The 21,763-nt window shown below is 33.2% G+C and overlaps 2 pseudogenes; both read left to right on the plus strand.

Moving 5' to 3' along the window:
* Positions 1-3,162: 3,162 nt before the first annotated feature.
* On the plus strand, positions 3,163-5,003 carry LOC142617881 (organic cation/carnitine transporter 3-like; annotated as a pseudogene).
* A 4,612-nt stretch (positions 5,004-9,615) lies between these two features.
* Positions 9,616-11,421, plus strand: LOC142617638 (organic cation/carnitine transporter 3-like; annotated as a pseudogene).
* Positions 11,422-21,763: the final 10,342 nt, after the last annotated feature.

Here is a 21,763-nt window from a genome sequence, read left to right on the forward strand (position 1 = left end):
AAATTTTTTATCTCAAATAGTAGAGATGAGTGAGCCTTAGCTTTTCTTATGAAGTTTTTTAGTGATCCTTGCCCGAAAAATGAAGTATATGGAGGTGTAGAGTTTACTGGTGGGAGAGTGAGGGAGAGGAGTGTGTGTGTTGTGTTGAGAGAAAATGAAAAGAAAAGAAGAACAAAGAATGTGTGGCCGGCCAAAGAGAGAAAAGAGATATTTGGAATTGAGTGGTAGGGAGCGAATGGGGTAGGTGGGATTCATGTGGTCTTAAACATCTGACCACTTCCTTTTTTTTTTTTTTTTGGGCTGGGCCATTACAAAGCACATTAGCATGATGGCGCCTCCGCCTGAAACTCAAGCAACAGAGCACATCGGTCATCGCATCGAGCCTCAATCTTGAGCAACAGAGCACATCAGGCATCAAAGATCAGAGATCGGTCCAATCAGATCAAAGCTTGCGACGCTTGGCCTCGAGTCCTTCCTCCCCTTGATATGCTACCGCAGCCTGCGGTGTCGCCCCTCAAGCCTCCTTCAAGATATTTAAGTTCTTTACATTTTACTTCTCTCTCTTTTTCTCTCTTACATCTTTGGGTTTGCTGTGGACTGTGGTCTGAGAGAGCTTTCTCTCTCTCTCTCTCTCTCTCTCTCTCTGAACTGTAACTGGCTTGGCTTTATAGCTTTACTTTATACCTTTATAATTATTTGCCTCTGTTTTGACTTTATCCATTGGTGTGTTGGTGAGTTTGTCTTTTAGTGTATTGTGAATTTATCTAATTGGCTTCTCTTGTGACTCTTGTTTGTTGAGTGGGGGGTGGATGGGGCTGTGGGGTGGGATATTTGAATTGTGAAAGTAAAGGCATGCAGAGGCAGGCACCAATACATTATAAAAGAAAAAATTAAATTATGTTAGGCACTAGGTAGTGGGTTGAGCCGTTGATAATGCACATGGGGTGTGTGTTAGTGTGTGCTAATGCACAGTGAGGTGTGTGCTAGACTTCTAGTAGTTAGTAAAAAAAATTAATAAAGCAACTAAACAACAATAATTAATAATTTAATTAACCAATACATTATAAAAGACAAACAAATTAAATTATGTTAGGCTATATAACAATTAATAATTTTTTAATTAATAAAACAACAATATAACAAATTATAGTTTATAAAAGACAAACTAAATGGGTAATTTATGCTTCTTAAGGAACATCCTCAAAAAAAATTCATAGAGCCGCCACTAGGCAACAACACTAACTAAGGAGAAATTAAAGGAGTTGGGTGCATTCAAAACTATTAGTAATATAGTAACAGACATGGCAACAATAAAGGAGAAGAAGAAGGAGGTGGTTGCATTCAAATCTGGATTTAATAAGGAAATAGCTGAGATCGTGGGAGAGGTTTTATTCAGTGTGCCATTAACTGAAGTAGGGACCACCCAAAACCCTACATCACGTGACTTCAATGCCACAGGTCAGATAGATGAGTCACTAATTGGGAATAAGGAGAACACAAAGGTAGCGGAAAAACAAGGGACAAAGGAAAATAAAATTTAGCAGTAAACCCTACCAAAATAACGTGGAAAAGGATAGAAAGTAAGGGGAATGGATGAAAAGGATAGAAAGTAAAGGTAAAAATTATTTTATAAAACGGTCTGATGAGATATATATTTTTTTCTAATGAAAATTAGGAAGACCGAAACATCTCCAAAAAGAAGGAATGAATGAAATTGTTAGGGTTATAAACGAGTTGAACTTTGTCCAGTAGTGCATGTTTAAGTTGGCCTCATCAAGAAAAGTCCAAAACTCAAGTTTAACTTGAGCTTATGACAAGCCTAAAAATAATGTTTAAGTTTAAGCTCGTGGGAAAGTCAAAAAGTTTGAGCTTGGCTTGATTAATTAGTCAAGCCAAGCTTAAGCTTAATATCAAGCTCAGGTCAAGCTTTTGAGCTCGAGATCTAAGAAAATTACATTATCAAATGCTTAAATCTCTAAAACTAAGAAAAAAATAGTATACTCATTTTATCATGCGTTTAATCCTACTTATGATTAGCCATTATTCAAATTAAAATTTTATATAATTAAATTCATTCATCTTTCATTGTCTACAGTTTCAATAATTGTTCAAAATATAATTTTTACGTTTACGTTAGATGATGAAGAACTAGGAAATACTTGTTTGTAGCTATTATGAATAGGAAAATACTAATATGCTTCATTACTTTACATTAGATGATTAATTGGAAATAATCATATGTGGCACACTTAATTAATTAATTAATTTTTAAATTTAACTAAAATCTAAAGTGGTTATTGGTCAGTTTAAAGGGAAAGAAAAAATTAAAGTAACGAGTAGTAGTGGTCCCATGTTACTCTCCATTTGACCTGTCCAATGGAGAAGTCAGGATCTCTGCCTCATCCTTGTATCATTGTTACTTGTTTCATATGAAATTTTAATGCAAGTTGATTACCACTAGTTGGCGTGTTAGTAATTATATAATGTATTTTTATTGCATTGAGATTAGGTTGAGTTTGAGATTAGTGGTTAAAAAAAAACAACTTTCAATATTAACCGTGGAATAAATTAAATAAGAAAAAGTTAAAAAAGTAATTTGATTATTATAATTGATGCTGTCATTGTAATGCAGGTTGGCTCTTGTTTCCAAATGCACTGATCTTTGTGTTTGACGTGAAGTGAATAAATATTGTTATAATAATTGATTTAGGAATAGACAAAGGAACGCTTCAGGGATTAACATACCCTTGGCCAGTCATCATGTTCATGTTCATGTTCATGTTCAAGTGTCCCTGCCCAAGAAAATGCTGATGTAAGTAACACACTCACAAATATAAGCTATATGGAGTCTACTCTTTCAGATCACAGGTGTGCTCTTTAGTATGCCTCCCTCATTCAACATGCTTCAAACAAAATAATTTTTGTTATAATGTTTTGTTTAAGGGAATCTTCTCGATCAAAGCCCCTTAAAACTAAATTTTATTTCTAGGAACAAATAAAATATATTCACGAGATTATTGTTAAATGTGATGCTTAACCAGTTGCCCTGGCACACACTGTTAGACTCTATCCAATTCCATGGCCTAAAAAGGCTAAAACCATTATAATTCATTCACTTCCTCTCACACTTCAACTATTGCCTTTTCATAAACACAGTTCCGAATGGAAGATTCAACACCACTTCTCTCCCACCCAACTCAGACAACTCAGAAAGCACCAACCCTCCACCTCCAGAGAAACACCATTCATCTCTTGATTCCACAATTGAAAGGTATATAGGAGATTTTGGATGGGCACAATTCCTACAAGCACTACTTGTATCAAGTGCATGGATATTTGATGCACAACAGACATTCATTACTGTCTTCACTGATGCAAACCCAACATGGCACTGTACTTCTGATCAACTTGATTGTAACTCAGTCTCCAACATTTGCAATCTTCCGAATAATTCATGGACATGGGATTTGCCTGCATATACATCAATCATATCCGAATGGAACTTAAGAGTGTTCTCATTCCATTATCACTGGCTTGCCTGCATCTTCTTTCTTCGTGGGTTGCTTAGTGGGTGGAATTGTTCTTGCAACATTGGCCGATTCCTCACTTGGTCGCAAAAACATGCTCTTTCTCTCATGCCTAACGATGTCTCTATCTTCTTTATTTACTGTCTTCTCCACCAACATTTAGGTTTACTCGGCTTTAAAATTGGTTTGTGGATTTTGCCGTTCAACAATTGGAACTTCTGCACTTGTTTTAACAGGTGAGCTTGGGGGAAAAAGGTGGCGAGGCCAAGTGGGTGTGACAGGATTCCTTTGTTTCACAATTGGGTTCTTATCACTACCAGCTATAGCGTATTTGAATAGAGTTTCATCTTGGAGATCTCTTTATTTGTGGACTTCTATCCCAGGAATCTTGTATTCTATGTTAGTTTACTTCTTTGTTTGTGAGTCACCGAGATGGCTATTTCTGCATGGACGTAAAGAAGCGGTGGCCACGTTAAGAAGAATCGCACCACCTAGCCACAGTAGTTATTTAACTTTGAGCTTCTCTGAGGTTTCGTTTGAGCAAGAAACATGGAATAATGGGAATGTTTACTCGACTATTAAGATGTTGGTGCAGAAAGATGGGCTTTTCGAAGGTTGTTACTAGTAATGGTGATAGCTTTTGGGATTGGAATGGTGTACTATGGCATGCCATTAGGCCTAGGAAACTTGTCATTCAATCTCTACTTGAGTGTCACTTTCAATGCTTTAGATGAGATACCATCTTCTTTGTTCACTATCTTGCTTATCAGTAAGTTGAATAGAAAAATTTCAGTGCTTGCTTTCACAATGATTAGTGGGATTTTTAGTGTCATGTGTGCTTTGAAAGGCTAGTTATGGACAAGATTCCAAATTGGACTTGAGACAATATCTTTCTTCAGTGCTTGTACTGCTTGCAATATATTACTCATCTTCACAATAGAGTTGTTTCCAACTTGTGTGAGGAACTCTGCTACTTCGATGGTGAGGCAAGCAATTGTGTTTGGTGGTGTTTTTAGTCCGATGCTACTGGCGGCTGAGAGCAAAGATGGAATTTCATCCCACGTGGTGTTTGGGTTGGTGATAGGGTGTTGTGGGCTATTTGCAGTATGTTTGCCAGAGACAAGGGGTGGAGCACTTTTTGATACAATGGATGAGGAAGAACACAAAGAAAAGCAGCCTGCAATGGTCTAGGTGATGTCTTGGCTTAATTAATTAGCTTTTGGTTTGCTCAAATCATGTGAAAATAATTGTAGGTTGTGCTTGGTGTTTTTAGTTTAGTTTAGTTTTTAAAATTTTATTTCTTTTTAAGTGTAAGTGGATTCACCCTGATTTTAATCATACAAAATGGGGTGGGATCCCTCCTCTCAATTTTTAATTTTACTTTAAAAGGAAGAGAATTATAATTTGAGGTTAGGATTTTCTTTTCAATATATCACAATATAGAAAGTCCCAAGCCATTCAAAATTTTAATTGATATAATACACCTTTGGATTTGTTATACCTAATCTGAACTATATAAGAAATGAATCCATACAAATTATCATTTTCCCTCTCTTCTGTGGTTTATTGATTTAAAAATAAGATAGAAAATGACTTTAAACAAATAAGATGATTTTTAGGATATAAATCAATTTATATGCTTGTAGTTATTTTCAGGCTCTTCTTACAAGTAAAAAATTATAAAAATACTATTAACTCACAGATTATATATTCTTCTTTTACTTTATATTTTACTAATTATAATTTATTATGTATTTATTTGACTTTTATTATAAAACAGCTAAGGTTTAGAATGAAAAAATATTAAACACATAGCAAGTTGTAATTGGTGAAAAATGAAGTGGAATACAAAAATAAAAAAAATAAAAAAAGGATTTGTATTCATTTAAGTGTAGTGCTTAAGGGTTTTGTTAATTACATGACTCACATTTATTAGTTTGAAAAATCGGTGACATGTGTCCTATTGGGGAATGTATAATTTCTCAAACAAGCGAGAAATCAAACAAATTATTAAAAAAAAAATTTAAGAAAAAACATTTGAAACTAGCAAAACCATGTTTTCTTTTTTTTTTGGCTAAGTGTAACACCATAACCATGGGTTGCTAAGTGCAATATGCGTGTGTGTGATCTGTCACAGTGGTCGATGGTGGTTTGATCTACCAATGGTTGGTTGGATTTGTTCTTTGAGATTTATGGGCTTTCTGAGTTCCTAAGTTCCTGGTTTTTTTGTGTTTTTGAGTTTGTTATCTAAGATTTATCAGCTCTTTGAGATTTATATGTTTTTGTATGTTTAATTATGATTTTTTACTTTTTTTGGGCAACCAAACATGTTCTTTGGAGGAAAGAACATGAAGAACTTGAACAGTAACACGGAAGAACACATAAACATGAACATGAATATGTTCTTGCAAAAAAACAAACTAATGACAAGAAAAAAAAATTAAAATTATAAGTTCATAATTTTGTTTTTATCTTGTAATCTAACATGAATATGTTCTTGCAAAAAAACAAACTAATGACAAGAAAAAAAAATTAAAATTATAAGTTCATAATTTTGTTTTTATCTTGTAATCTAACATGGCTTTTTTTTATTTTTTGTTGATATGGATAACGTGAATGTGCGGCTAATGGCACGTAGGATCAATTATTTATTTTTTTAATTGCAAAGCTTGCCAATAAAGTGCTCCATTTGCCGCATATGATTTTTTTGGTTAGTGAGTTGACGACAAAGACTTAAATAAACATATTTTTTCATTTTTAAAAATTTAGATAAACACAACAAGAAAGTAAGAACCAAAACAAAAATGGGCCCAAAATTTAACGAACAAAAATACATTTTTATCTATTAATAATTTTAAAATATTAGAAGTCCAAATCACCTACCAACTCTCTCCCTTCTACTCTCCTTTCACTTAATTTGGGCTAATAACAAAACTATGGACCCATGGTAACTTCATCCCTCCAATAAGGCCACTGTCTTTTCTCTCATGTCAACCAAACAAAACTGATGGGTCCCACAAATACTTCATGCTTTCCCTCCTTTTTCTCTCCTTCCAAGTAGCCTCAAAGAAAACATTACTTGTTTTGTTTCTTCTTTAGACACTGTTTCAAAAAGCGATAGAATATTTGCTTTAGAAACAGATACAATTGTGCTAGGTAAAAACTAAGAGTATTAGCATTTGGAGATAAAAACAAAAAAAACAAAAAACAAAAATTTGCATCCTCAAATATTATTTTATCTATTTTATCAATTTATTTTACAATTCACCCTACATTTTAGTTTTTATTTTCATATACAATTCAATAAAATAATATAAACTATCTAATAATAAAAAAAAAGTATTATTCTTTTTTTTTTTTTCCTCCTACTCACTTTTTTTCTTCACACACAACTACAAGATTAAAAGAGTATGTATTTTTTACAACATATGAAGAGTAAGGTTGCATAAATGCAACCTTACTGTTCATAGGTTGCAAATTCTTTTAAGTTTGCAAATCCGGATAGCGTAGATTTTAGGTGGTTTGAGTTGTAAAATAGCAATTGGGGGGTGTCTATACCGCCAATGCCAATGCTCTAAGAAGGTTTTAAAGAGACAAAAATTATCTTATGAGAACAGTTTCGTGAGATTTCTTCTTTTTTCTAATAAAAATTAGGAAGACTGAAACATCTCCAAAATGAAGGAACAGATGAAATTGCCAATCTGAAGCTCTTGACACATGGAGGCTAGTATAATATTTTTAATTATGCTATGCTCATCTTGATTTGTCCAAGGGAGAGGTCATAATCGCAGCCTCATTCTTATGTCATTGTTACTTGTTTCATATGGTATTTTAGTGCAAGTTGACTACCATTGTTGGCGTGTTAGTAATATAATATATTTTTATTGGATAATTTAAAATAAAAAAAAACAAGTTGGGCAAAAAAAAAAAAATATATATATATATATATATATACACACATACATATACATCTTTAGAAAAAGTGAGGTCCAAATAATCCTTTAAACCATACATACACGTGCTCTGAGATAATATTTGCGGTAGGAGATAATCTTAATTGGTTAGTCCGATTGATGCAAGAAGAAATAAATGGTTGGCAGCATGTGTCAATGATGCCATCTCTATAATGCGGGGTTGATTATTAGGAATAGACAAAGGGAAGGTTCAAGGATAACCATCCCTTGGCCAGTCATTATGATCATGACTATGTTGATGTTGATGTTAATGTTGATGTTCTTAGAGACGGATCCAGAACCTAGGGTCCGTTTGGTTGGAAGAGTGGAAAAGTGGGAGGATAGAAAAGATTTAGTTTTCCCTCATGTGTATTTGGTTGGAGAGGTAGAAAAGTAGGAGGGTAGAAAACTTTTTTTTTTGGTTGGAGAGAAAAAAGAGACGATGGAAAATGTAGTTTATATAAATTGACTATTATGTCTTTGTTATAAAGTGAGAGGGGTAGGTGAGTGCAACAAAGTAAGGGTATTTGTGTAAATTACATCATTCATCATCTTTTTCTTCCAATTTTCCTCCCAAATTGGAAGGATAAAAAAATGTGGGCTCGTAGGGATTATTTTTCTCCCCATTTTCTGTCTCTCTTGTTTTCTCTCCTGAACCAAACAGTGAAAAATGTCATTTTCCACCCTATTTGCCATCCCCTGTTTTCACCCCAACCAAACATACCCTTAGAGTTAGGGGGCGGTCTTGTTGTTAGTTGTGTGTAGTGATTTTGGCCTCTAACTCTGTTGCTACTGCTTAGCCGCTTAGCAGCTGGTTGTTTAAAATTTTTTGAAGGATCAAATTGTTTATTTTGGGTAAAATTAGTTAACTAGGCTTAATTTTTTTTTAAGTTTTACAATGGGTAATTTTGTTGTTGGACTATTTTTTTTGGGCTTTGTATATTTTGTTTTAGACTTGGTCTTTAAAATGAGGAAAGTGCTAGAACTATAAACTTTTTTACAAATTGCTGATGTGGTGAGTGATTATTAGTAAGTAAAAAAATAATGTAAATAGTGGGCCCAAATGCGAATCAATAAGAACTTGCTACCTTAACAATTTACAAAAATATTGTAGAAAAACTTGTTACTATAAAAATACTTTTAAAAGAGTTAATGATATTGTTAAGGAGATAAAATTGTAATTTTATAAAACAAAATTGCTAAAATCAATACCTACATATATAATAATATATTTTTAAAAACAATTTGGGAGGGGGCATTACCCCCAAGTCCATCCATGGCTCCGTCCATGCATGTTCTAGTGTCCTTGCCAAAGTTAGAGACGTACAATCATTATATAAAATGCCTATTTAACACACAAATATAAATAATATGGAGTCTAGATGTCAAATATAATCAATTTTGAGTTTACACGTCATCTACTCAGTGTTTTGAAAACCGAACGGCTCAAGGAAACAAAAATGAGAGAGGTTTGAAGTATTTAAGATTGTACCGAGATTAAGCTATAATGATATCATAATTAATTTATTAATTAATTAAAATTAAATTAAATTAAGACATTAAATATGTAAATATTAGCAAAATTGACCCAAAAAAATAAAAATCTAAAGTTAGAGTCACAAAATGCCTCACACAAAAGAATTTTTAACCTTCTGAGTTATCAAGTTTAAACTTGGTGATTTTATCCTTTTATTAAAAATAAATAAATAAAACTAGATTCAAACTTGGTGTTCTATTTTCTTTGAATCTAGTGAATATCCACTCTTAAAGATCTCGTCATAATACATTAATGATATAATTTTTGTTGTAATGCTTTGTTTTTGTTCTTATAAATATCTACTTGATCAAAGACCCTAACGACTAAATTTTATTAAATGGCACAAGTACAAGAAAAATAAATGTAAAATGGTCAATAGAATCAAACATGCGCATCTCCAGCTATAGCTGCGTCATTATTCTGAGACTATTAGATCCAGCCAGAATTAAAAAAAGTAGTTCTTTTTATGAACAAATAAAATATTTTCATGAGGTTTATATTAAATGTGATATTTGACCTGGCACACACTGTTAGACTCTCTCCATAGCCTAAAACGACTATAAAATCCATTATTATTCATCCACATTCCTCTCACACTTCCAACTCTTGCCTTTTCATAAACATAGTTGTAAATGGCAGATTCAACACCACTTCTCTCCCAACCCAACTCTGTCAAGTCAGAAAGCACCCCTCCACCTTTAGAGAAACACCATCCATCTCTTGATTCCACCATTGAAAGGTGTATAGGAGATTTTGGATGGGCCCAATTCCTCCAAGCACTACTTGTATCTAGTGCATGGATATTTGATGCACAACAAACATTCATTACTGTCTTCACTGATGCACACCCAGCATGGCGCTGTACTTCTAATCAACTTGATTGTAACTCAGCCTCCAATATTTGCAATCTTCCGAAGAATTCATGGGCATGGAATTTTCCTGCCTATACTTCAATCATATCAGAATGGAACTTAGAGTGTGCTACTTCCATTATCACTGGCTTGCCTGCATCTTCTTTCTTCTTGGGTTGCTTAGTGGGTGGACTTGTTCTTGCAACACTTGCTGATTCTTCACTTGGTCGCAAAAATATGCTCTCTCTCATGCCTAACTATGTCTCTATCTTCTTTTCTTACTGTCTTCTCCACCAACATTTGGGTTTACTCGGCTTTAAAATTGGTTTGTGGGTTTTGCCGTGCAACAATTGGAACATCTGCACTTGTGTTAACAATTGAGCTTGTGGGGAAAAGGTGGCGAGGCCAAGTGGGTGTGATAGGATTCTTTTGTTTCACAATTGGGTTCTTATCACTACCAGCTATAGCTTATTTGAATAGACTTTCATCTTGGAGATCTCTTTATTTGTGGACTTCTATCCCAGGAATCTTGTATTCTTTGTTGGTTCACTTCTTTGTTCGTGAGTCACCCAGATGGCTACTTGTGCGTGGACGTAAAGAAGAAGCGGTGGCCACGTTGAAAAGCATTGCACCCCCTAACCATAGTTGGAGCCTTTCTGAGGTTTCGTTTGAGCAAGAAATGTCGAATAATGGGAATGTTTACTCGACTATAAAGATGTTGGTGCAGAAACGATGGGCTTTTCGAAGGTTGTTACTGGTTATGGTGATAGGTTTTGGGATTGGAATGGTGTACTATGGCATGCCATTAGGCCTAGGAAACTTGTCATTCAATCTCTACTTGAGTGTCACATTGAATGCCTTATCTGAGATACCATCTTCAATGTTCACTATCTTGCTTATAGGTAAGTTGAACAGAAAACTTTCTGTGCTTGCTTTCACTTCCCTTAGTGGGATTTTCAGTATTATGTGTGCTTTAAAAGGTGAGGTGTGGACAAGATTGCAGATTGGACTTGAGTTAGTATCCTTCTTCAGTGCTTGTACTGCTTTCGGTATACTACTCATATTCACAATAGAATTGTTCCCTACTTGTGTGAGGAACTCAGCTACTTCGTTGGTGAGACAAGCAATTGTGTTTGGTGGTGTGTTTAGTCCGATGCTAGTGGCCGCAGAGAGAAGAGATGGAATTCCATCCTATGTGGTGTTTGGGTTGGTGATAGGGTGTTGTGGGCTATTTTCAGCATGTTTGCCAGAGACAAGAGGTAGAGCACTTTTTGATACAATGGATGAGGAAGAACACAAAGAAAAAGCAGCCTGCAATGGTGTAGGTGATGTCTTGGCTTAATTAATTAGCTTTTGGTTTGCTCAAATTATGTGAAAATAATTGTAGGTTGTGTGTAGTGCTTGGTCAAAAGAACAACATTTATCTTTCATAAGGTTGATTTGGTTGGTTATTTTTGTTTTTGTTTTTATTTTTATTTTAGTGTAAGTGGATTCGGCCAGATTTTAATAATATAAAAAGGGGTAGGATGCCTCCTTTTATTTTCACTTTAAAAGAAGAGAGTTTTTTTTTTTTTTTTTTCTCAATATATAACAACGTATAAATTGTCAAGTTATTAAAATTTTAATTGATGTGATACACGTTTAAATTTATTATATCTACTCTGAATTATATAAGAAATGAACACATACAAATGATCACTTTCCCTCTGTTTGATGGCTTATTGATTTATAAATAAGATAGATAATTACTTTAAACAAATAATTTGATTTTTAGCATGCATATAAGTCAATTTATATGCCTGTAGTTATTTTCTTCCTCTTCTTTTTAGTAAAAAAGTTATAAAAATACTACTAACTCCCAAATCATACATTAGTGTAGTGCTTATAAAGGTTTTGTTAATTACATGACACAGATTTATTGGTTGGAAAAATTGGTGACATGTATTTTTATCCGGGAATGAATAATTTCTCGAACAAGCAAGAAATCAAAGTTCTGTAAAACACTTTTAAGAAATAACACTTGAAATTGGCAAAATCATGGTTTTTTTTTTTTTTGCTTAGTGTAATACCATTCTTAAAAACACCTTTAAAACTATGGTTTTCTTCTTTTTTTGATAAGTGTAACACCATAACCATGTGTTGCTAAGTGTTATATATATATATATATATATATAGAGAGAGAGAGAGAGAGAGAGAGAGAGAGAGAGAGAGAGAGTAGTTGGAAAGGAATATAATACATAATTAAATGGAGTTGTTTAAAGTTAAAACAACGTAACCATGGTTGGCTGTTGGCTGAAAACTAGCTAGAAACAAATTTTCTGCCTAGGTCTTCAAACGCAATTAAATAAATAATTTTGAGAAGTTGTTTAGACAAGACAATTAGTTGGATGAGCACTTAAATAATACTATGCTAATATTATCTTAATGATGGAGAATGGTACATCCATTCCCAGTCCACACTTTCTAAAGTAAGCTTTTCATGTCATTGATATAGTATATTATCTTATACTTGCTTTGCATGTACTTGGACAATTAATGCTAAAGAGTTAAAGTGACGACCGACAAGCACTACCAAATATAAGGAGTGCTAGCAATGTATAATTTATTTTTATTGGATTACGTTGATCCAAAGACAAGTTGGCTAAGAAGCGTACATATATATATATATATATATATATATATATTTTAAAAGGATAGTGTTCACACATATTTTCTAAACTGAAATCATAAGCTGAAAAAATGATTTTTAAACTGAAATTGAGATTTAAAAACACTATTTCAAAATTGAAATCAAGTTTTCTGATCACGTGTTTTAGTTTAAAAAATGAGTGTAACAGGATGTGTATAACAATTTTATTCTTTATAGAATGTAAGGTCTTAAGTACACTTTTATGAGGAAAGAAAAAATGGTTGATACTAGAAGATAGAAATTGTTGGCTGCATCTGTAAATGAGGCTGTCTTTGTCATTGCTAGGTTGGGTCTTATTTTTCATTGGAAGTTTTAATAAATTAGTAATAGACATTTGCAATAAACTTTATTGGTCAAAGGATAAACTATAATTGATTAGGAATAGACAACGTGAAGGTTTAGGAATAACTATCCTCTTTGGCCATATATATATATATATATATATATATATATATATATACTTGAGTTTTTCAACATATTTCAATAAGGCACCAATAATCCATGCTAAATGTATTTTCCTACATTATATACGAAAACGTCACTAAAAATATTATGGGTTAAAATTTAATTTTATTGGCATAAAAAAATTTAGAGTGGTCCCAAAATTTTTTTTATAGGTAAATAAATATAAAATTTTAAATTATTATATAAATTTTTTTTTCAGGTCAGGTGGTCCTGGGACTACCCTGGCCATAAGGTGGTGTGCGCGGCCACTGCTCATAAACACCTGGTCATAATAATACAATATTTGGTGTAAATTAATTGCATCCCACATAAACAAGAGAATAATTGTAAATTTGCCATACATTGCTAGCTAGCTACAATATTATTTTATAAATTTTAGTTCCAACCAGAGTTTAAAATATGTAGTTGATCTTTCTAAGATATTTTTTTTTTCGCAGAATAAAATACATATTTACAATTGATATGATAATATCCATATTTTAAACCCACATCTACTCAGATAATTTATTCATATCAATTGTTTAACGTACATTTTTACAATTGATGCGACAATGTCCATATTTTAAACCCACCCTCACTCAAATAAAATATTTTACCAAGGTTAGGTAATGTCTCGTTCATAGATGCTTGACGTGGCACACTCTGTACTCTCCCCTTAGCCTAAAACAACTATAAAAGCCTTTATTCATTCCCATTCCTCTCACACCTCAACCCTGCCATATATATAGTAAGCATAGTTACAAATGGCCGATTCAACACAACTTCTCTCCCAACCCAACTCAATCAAGTCAGAAAGCACCCCTCCACCTCTAGAGAAACACCATCCATCTCTTGATTCCACCATTGAAGGTGTATAGGAGATTTTGGGTTGGCTCAATTCCTCCAAGTAGCACTAGTGCTACTTGTATCAAGTGCATGGATATTTGATGCACAACAAACATTCATTACTGTCTTCACTGATGCACATCCAACATGGCACTGTACTTCTCACCAACATGGCTGCAACTCTCCATTACATTAATGGCCAATTGTGACAAACACTTGCAAAACCCTTCCACCACTATAAAATGTATAGGTGTACATTCTAATTCACATTATGTGCCGAATTGCCAATACCAACTTTTCTAGACAATTGAAAATAAAAATAATTGAAGACCCAATTGAGTTTAGCAGCTAAAATGATGCCCACGACATTATCAAAAGTAATGAACATCAGTTGTCACAATTGGTTCCTGTGATTAAAATCCAAGAAGCAGATATCCAATTCTCTTTTGCACTAAATGTGCCATCAGGACTTGTAAGCACTTCCAACAAAACCAGTAAAGCAATGGCAAACACCTAGAGCCTACTTTATCATCATACACATCAGACCATCTACAGTTTCACCAAATTCACAAAGGTTTGAATTCAGAAGTACCACTTAACAAATACAGTCCCTAACAACATTTAGAGTAAATTTCACAAATTAGAGAGAAAAAAAATACATTAATTAGAGAACCTAGATGGAAACCAACTAACCAAATCCCATCACAAGTGGCTAGAACAAGAAACTCACCATCATCGCAAAGCTCAACCTATTTCAAGGAGAACCATAGATGTCAAAATAGAGCTTGAGAAGAAGAATCTCTTAAGAACATATCCCAATAATTTTATAAATGGCCATACCCAACAGTGGCGGCTCTAGGAATTTGTTTAGGGTGGTTATTAAAAAATTTAAATTATACAAAATTTAATAAAGAGATAATTTGAATATATCAACGTCACAAAAAAAAACGCAAATACATGAAATATTTCAAATTGTTTTTGTACTAACAAAGAGAATAAAAAAAAAATAGACTAATAAAAGATAAAGAGCAAATTGAAAATGATGATACGAGAATAATAAAGTGATCACAACAATTTCATAACAAATCTTATGCAACAAGTTGTTAGCCTTTTATTGGTGGGTAAAACATGTCAATATTGAACTCGAATTAGAATTAGTAATAGTTTACTACATAAGATTTGTTGTGAAATTATTGTGACAATATTGTGGATGTAGCATTACTCTTATATATATTGAATTCAAATTCTTATGATTCTTAAGTAAAACTGTTCAATATTTTTATTATGGTGGTCAAAATAGGTTAATTTAGTATATAATATATTTTTGAAAGTATATAAAGAACTCAATTTAGTGCAAACACTGAAAACAAGAGATGTATAGTTTTTTCAAATCAGGGTGGTCATAGAACATATTAGTTTAAAATAATTATTTATATAATTTTTTTTTGCATGTATAATTTTTATTTTTTTTGCATGTATAAATTTTTCTTTTGACAAGTGAGGACCACCTTCACATACAAGAAGAATTGCCAGTGATACCTAATACCCATATTCAACCATATCAAAATCAAATAGAGAGAGGAATGATATGTAGCCAAACTTATCATTTGGAAATTAGCGTTTAGTTTTGATCCTTACCTTTACCGGTTAGCAAATCCATGGAATGCGGGAAGGAGATCGATGGATAGAAAGCTTGGTTTGCCCCCAGAATTGAGTGAATGTGGCAGAGAAATAGATCTGTTTTGTTTTTTGTTTTTTTGTTTTGTTTTGTGTTTTTTTTAGGTTTTGCTTTTGCTTTTATATGGAAACTTGCTCTTCTGGTAATCGGTATTCACTAAAATTAAATATACAGTCAGGATTAAAACTATTACAATTGAGGGTCAAGATTTGAGTGGGCACCGTTCCCCCTAAAAAAAATGGGGGTACCATAGAACAACCCATGTGAATGGGGTTCTAATTTAGTAGGAAAAAAAAAATTGATTGGTCTAAGTGAAAGTGACAATTATTTAGTTACAACTTGTTACGTAAGATATTTGGAGTAAAAATTGTGGTTTTTTATATGATACTAGAAGTATAGAATTACTATGTGATTCATGCCCATGGAAAAAGGAAAGAAAAAAAAATTATTGAATAAACGAAGTTTCTTTTCAAACCCTCACGTCAAACAGCGCTTAAGTTGTGAACTTACATTGCTCATACAATAGAATTATGATAAGGATTTTGCTTGATTACGTGAAATTTATTTATTGGGCAAGAAGGTCATGTAAGATAATCCTATTGAGAGATTAAATCTCGGAATAAGTAAAAAAGTTATAAAAATACTATTAACTCACAAATCATACATTTAAGTGCAATGATTACAACGATTTTGTTAATTACAAGACAGAGATCTATATGTGTGTGTGAGAGCAGTTGGAACGGAATATAATACATAGATTTATTAAATGGAATTGTTTAAACAACACAACCATGGTTGGCTGTTGGCTGAAAACAAGCTAGTAATAACAAATTTGCTGCCGAGGTTTTCGAATTCAATTAAATAATACTTTTGAGCTTTTGCTTAGACAAGACAATTAGTTGGATGAACACTTAAAACAATATTATGCTATTATTATCATTCAGATGGAGAAATGGTGCATCGATCCATTCCCAGCCCACAATATTTCTAAAGTAAAGCTTATTATGTCATTGATAGAGTATATTATCTAAAGTATTTAAAGTGACAAGCACTGCCAAATTAATGATAGGAATGCTACAATTGTATAATATATTTGTATTGGATTATTTTGATCTAAAAACAAGTTGGGTAAGGGGATAAAATGTTTTTCGAAAGGGTGAGGTCTTAAAAACACTTTTATAAGGGGAGAAAAAACTACACCATACATACACTTGAGCTGGGAGATAATTTTCTCGGTGAGTTCAATTGATGCTAGAAGATAGAAATTGTTGGCTGTACATTTTATTGAGGCTTTCTTTGTCATTGCTAGGTTGGTTCTTGTGTTTGAAGGGAAGTCTTAATAAATTAGTAGTAGACAAACCGAATAAATGTTATTGGTTAAGAGATAAACTATAATTTTTTAGAAATAGACGAAGGGAAAGTTCAAGGATATGCCAGTTTTTATTTATTTATTTATTTATTATTATTTAAGATATGATAGTATTTTAAATTTATGATGTTCACTTCATGATAATTGTTCTTTATTATACGGTTGGTATATCAATTGATTTTTTGTATAGACATGAATTAAATTATAAATCTTTTATTCAATGATAATATATTTTATCAGTTGAGCTAACTGGACAAAGAAAAGTTTCAAGGATAACTCCCCTTGGTCAATCATGATGTTCAACAGAGTGTGCCCTTTTGTGTGCTTATTAAACAAAGCAAAAATTATACAATAATCTTAGGACAAGGAAGATATTCTGAAGTATCAAGTTCAAACTTGGGGTTTTGTTTTAAAAAATAAAAAGGTTCAATCCTGGATTCTTGGTGTTCAATTTTATTTGAATCCAGTGGATAATTGACTCATATAGATCTTGGCATGATACATTAATAATAATACAATATTTGTTATAAATGCTTTGTTTATCCTGATTCTTGAGAAGTTTACAATTTAAAGAAGGCAAACTGCCAGTTAGTAATTATCTTGGTGTTCAGAGGTTTATTTCGTAATGGCTAGACTATTGGCAACCATATGGGGTCCTCAATACCAGGTTGTGGGTGTAGCGTGATAAGTGATACTGCTAGCAGCTTAGGGGCAAAGATTTCTTAAGTGCCAAGGGGTAGGAATTGTTGCTGGAAACCTGCTAGATCTGATGCTCAGGTGGCCATTCAAAGAAAGCTGCCTTCAACCAAATTTGGTGATCAGGACAAACCTGTCTGGTTCCCCCAAATTCTGGTACATCTACTAGTGCAGGAACTTGGGTTGAGATCATGATATTATGATTGATTTGTAGAGCTGCAATCAATTGGGATGAGATAGTTGATTGGGTATAATTAATTGGATGGGTAAGAGTTTAAGGCCAATTCTGTGTAATGTGTTTGGGGAGCAGCACTTTGTCATCTACGGGTCCTAGGAAACAACATATTCATGGTGGTCAGCGAAGAACTGAGGAAAGTTTAATGCAGCTCATTAAGTGGGAAGGTAGAGCTTGTGTTGCTGCCAGAGCACGTTTTAAGAATTCTATCATGAACTGGGCCCTTTGTTTTGTTGTTCTTGGGGGATTCCTGGATCGAGTCTTCTTAAAAGTCCCAAGTAGTATTGGTACTTGGTTGGTGTATTACCTAGTTAAATTGTAATTAAGGTTGTTTACAGAATTGCAGAAATTTCACTATTCACCAGGAAAAATATAAAATGCGACAATACAATTTTTTTCTCAAAATATCACACCAAACCTTATTCTCTAAACAATATTTTTTCTATCCTACACATATGATTCACAATAGGCTAAAAACAGCCAAAGCCTCCGCTCTATGGTTTAAGCCTAAGAAAAATCCCTTTAAAAATCGTAACACTTTTATTTTGGGTCGGGTCATAAATTCGGATTAAACACAACTAGACTCCACAAAGCCCAACACTAATCGCTTTGTATTTCTCCTGAGTGTATTGTAATCTCTTGTGCATTTGCCGGGTCTTAATAGCAAGTTGTGTTGCAAAGCTTTGTTGATTTTGCAGCGTTTGTTTTAAATCTGGCTTTTTTGTGTTCTTGTCGTTCTATTCTTTATCTCCATGAAAGTTACTCACTTGCTCATTAAAAAAAAAGAAAAAAAAAAAAAAGAAGAAGAAGAAAAAGAAGCAAGAGTTGTATGGTGCCTTCCAAGTTCACTGTATGTAGTTGGTGGAAGAGAGTTTACATTTCACCTTCTCTTTGCATTTTAATTTTGGTATGACTGCAATTTTGGGTTCTTATGTGTATAATTTCCTGCTTTTGCTTTCTCATTTAAAGAAGTGAGACCAGTTACATTTCATGTATTCTGAAATATTGACCCCACAGGATTTTGAGAGAGAGAGAGAGAGCTTGAACTAGAATATTTGTACTGTGACTATTAAACAATCAGAGTTTTAAATTTTAATTGCTAATTTACAAAAATAAAAAACTAAAAGTTTTCCAATGTTGTTAGTTATTACTTATAGGATGCATGGACATGGATATGGGTATGGATACAGATACAAGTACGACACAGTGACACAAACAATTTTTGAAAAATTATAATATGAAATAAAGGTACAATACCAGTATGACATGGCTATGACACCTCAAATGAAATGTCTATGCATCCTAGGTTATTACATCAAAATTTACTCTGCTAATTATTAACCAGGCCATACATAAGAAAAAGATGGGTTCTTGCGGTTCTTTTAGCATATTGAACTTTGTTTATCCTCCAATCTATGCTGGAATCAGACTCAGAAATGGTTACCCATCTCTTGACTTATGTGCTGAGAATTCAATGTTAGGAGCTCATATTCCGTTGGTTTAACACATTTGGGTAATGAAATTTGTTAGAGCATTCACACCAGCCTCATATTTTTAGCTAAACAATCCTAGAAAATCAATTATTATTAGTCTGACTCCAGCATAGATCGGAGGATAAACAAAGTTCAATATGAAGTCGAATTGTTGACCAATGATTCATTAAAAAGTTTGCATTATGAGTAGATGCAAATGTTTCTCTTTATTGAAGTACAGCAAAACTCTATTCAATTATGTTTTGTGATTTTGTTCATTCCCTTGCACCACATCTAATGAAATATTGAGTCATGCCTACACAATGAGGCAATCTTCTTCTATTGTGAAATCACCAACCCGTTGTCTTCTTAGCAATGTATTCCATTTGAACTTTGGGTGGAGGCTTTTGGGTATGCACTTCATTTTGTGGAGGGCATCATAAGTTCATTATTCATGTTAGGCCCCTCTTCTAAGAGCTTTGTGAAGTTTTAATCCCCCGCATATGCGAATCCATTTCTTAATAACAATAACATAATAAGCCTAAAAAATCAAAACTCTAGCTTAGTAGATAGGTTTTCTTCTCTACATTTTACTGTCTTATTGGAGCAACAATAATATCTATTGGCTTTTATATTGTGAGTCCTAACTCAAAATCGCATGTAAGACACTAATCACTTTTATGTTAACATAACAAACTCTGCCTATCAAGATCATGCACAAAAAGAAAGAACCTTAGATGGTTGGAGTGTATTGAATTTTACATACAGCAGCAATATGATGAGAAGTTAGTCAAATCAACTTTACATATAGCAGCCAAAGGATCACAAGATTACCCACAAGTAATGCAAATCAGCTTGTTTATTTGAAACCACCCACAAACGACAATTCAGTAATTAAAAACAAAGGAAGCCCAGCCTTGCCTTTTGGTGATTTAACTAGAAAAGGAAAGTAAATACACACGTACAACAACAATATGATGAGAAGTGAGATTCTAAGCTGAATTGAATATACACACATACACATATAGCTGATTTGATATGGACTCTAAGCTGGTTGGAATTTGATAAAGGGTTGTGTTAACGGGCACAGTAAGGTGTCTGACACAATTTTTGGCAGCTTCTCAGATTTTTGGGTAGCTTTTGGCAAATTTTTTTGACATTTTTTTAAAATGAGACCCAAAAAGGGAAATCTTAACAAGCAACGCACGATGCTTATTAACATTTCCCTTTGATAAAACCACTTGAACATAATATAGCATGACGGGAACGAAAGTTAGATCCGTTATTTTAAAGTATTCAATCGTATCGTAGGATATTCGTCATTGACTGTTCTTTATTTAGGTCCGGATATACACATCCAAGAGAGTATTTTATTTATTTGGTGCAGATGATTGAACATTAGAAATTTTTACTTCGTATCAAAAAAGAAAAAGAAATATTTACCTTCCAAATTTGAGCAGAGAAGAATAAATATATAAAAAAAGAAAAAAGAAAGTAAAATAAAAGCTACTAAAACAGATACTCTAATTCAAGGTTAATGAAAAAAAGTCATAATAATTGAAGCTAACAACTATTTTGAGCACTCCCACACCACATGCCCACAATCCACCAAGCTTACACACCCATAGGCATAAACAAACCGACAACCTGCAGACCACTCGCCTCTATATGGTAGACTTATACACACTCAACCGGGCACCATAACCATCATCAAGTACATTGGGGAAAAATCGATCGAAGCAGAAAGCAAGAAAATTTGGTGAAATTTCAAATCAAATCTACAATGCCTAAGTCTTTGGGTTTCGTTTGATGCCGTGCAAAAACTACCTTCTCGGCACCGGTGAGATCGACCACTATTGAGGCTCCTCCTTGCTAAAAATGGCCCCAGCTTAAGAGAGAGGGAGCACCAAAGTTTACGAAGAGAGAGAGATGAATGCTTTATCATTTTATATTATCTAGCGAGGAAAAGTGCAACCCCAGTTAATATAACGAGGGCACTATGCAATTTTAAAATTGTAGGATAAAATATTGATACTGATGTGTGATTGTTTTACTTGAGTTCCGCTAAAAAAGAGTTGAAACATTATTTTTAAAGAGTCTAATGAGAGTACTTATATGAATCATTTTAGAGAAACCAAAATAATTTTGAAACATAATTTGTATGGTTGATTAAAGAGAAGATGAGATAAACAAGGATTGGTCTTAAAGGTCTTTTGGGCCTTCCAATCTCTATGGTGACAGTTCACTAAGATGCACAGCTATAGCCTAAGAGATTTCGTGTGTGTATATATATATATATATATATATATATATATATATATATATATTCAAAATGGTCAAAACTCTTTTTGCAATCAATTTCGATCGTCATGACCCTTCCTTTCCCTTTTCAGGTTGATAGAGATTGAATTAGCTCTTGTGCAATGATGAAATTATTCGCACCTTGTCTTCCAGACACAAACAATT

This window comes from Castanea sativa, chromosome 11 (genome assembly GCF_040712315.1).
Source record: "Castanea sativa cultivar Marrone di Chiusa Pesio chromosome 11, ASM4071231v1".
In the NCBI taxonomy this organism is placed as follows: Eukaryota; Viridiplantae; Streptophyta; class Magnoliopsida; order Fagales; family Fagaceae; genus Castanea; species Castanea sativa.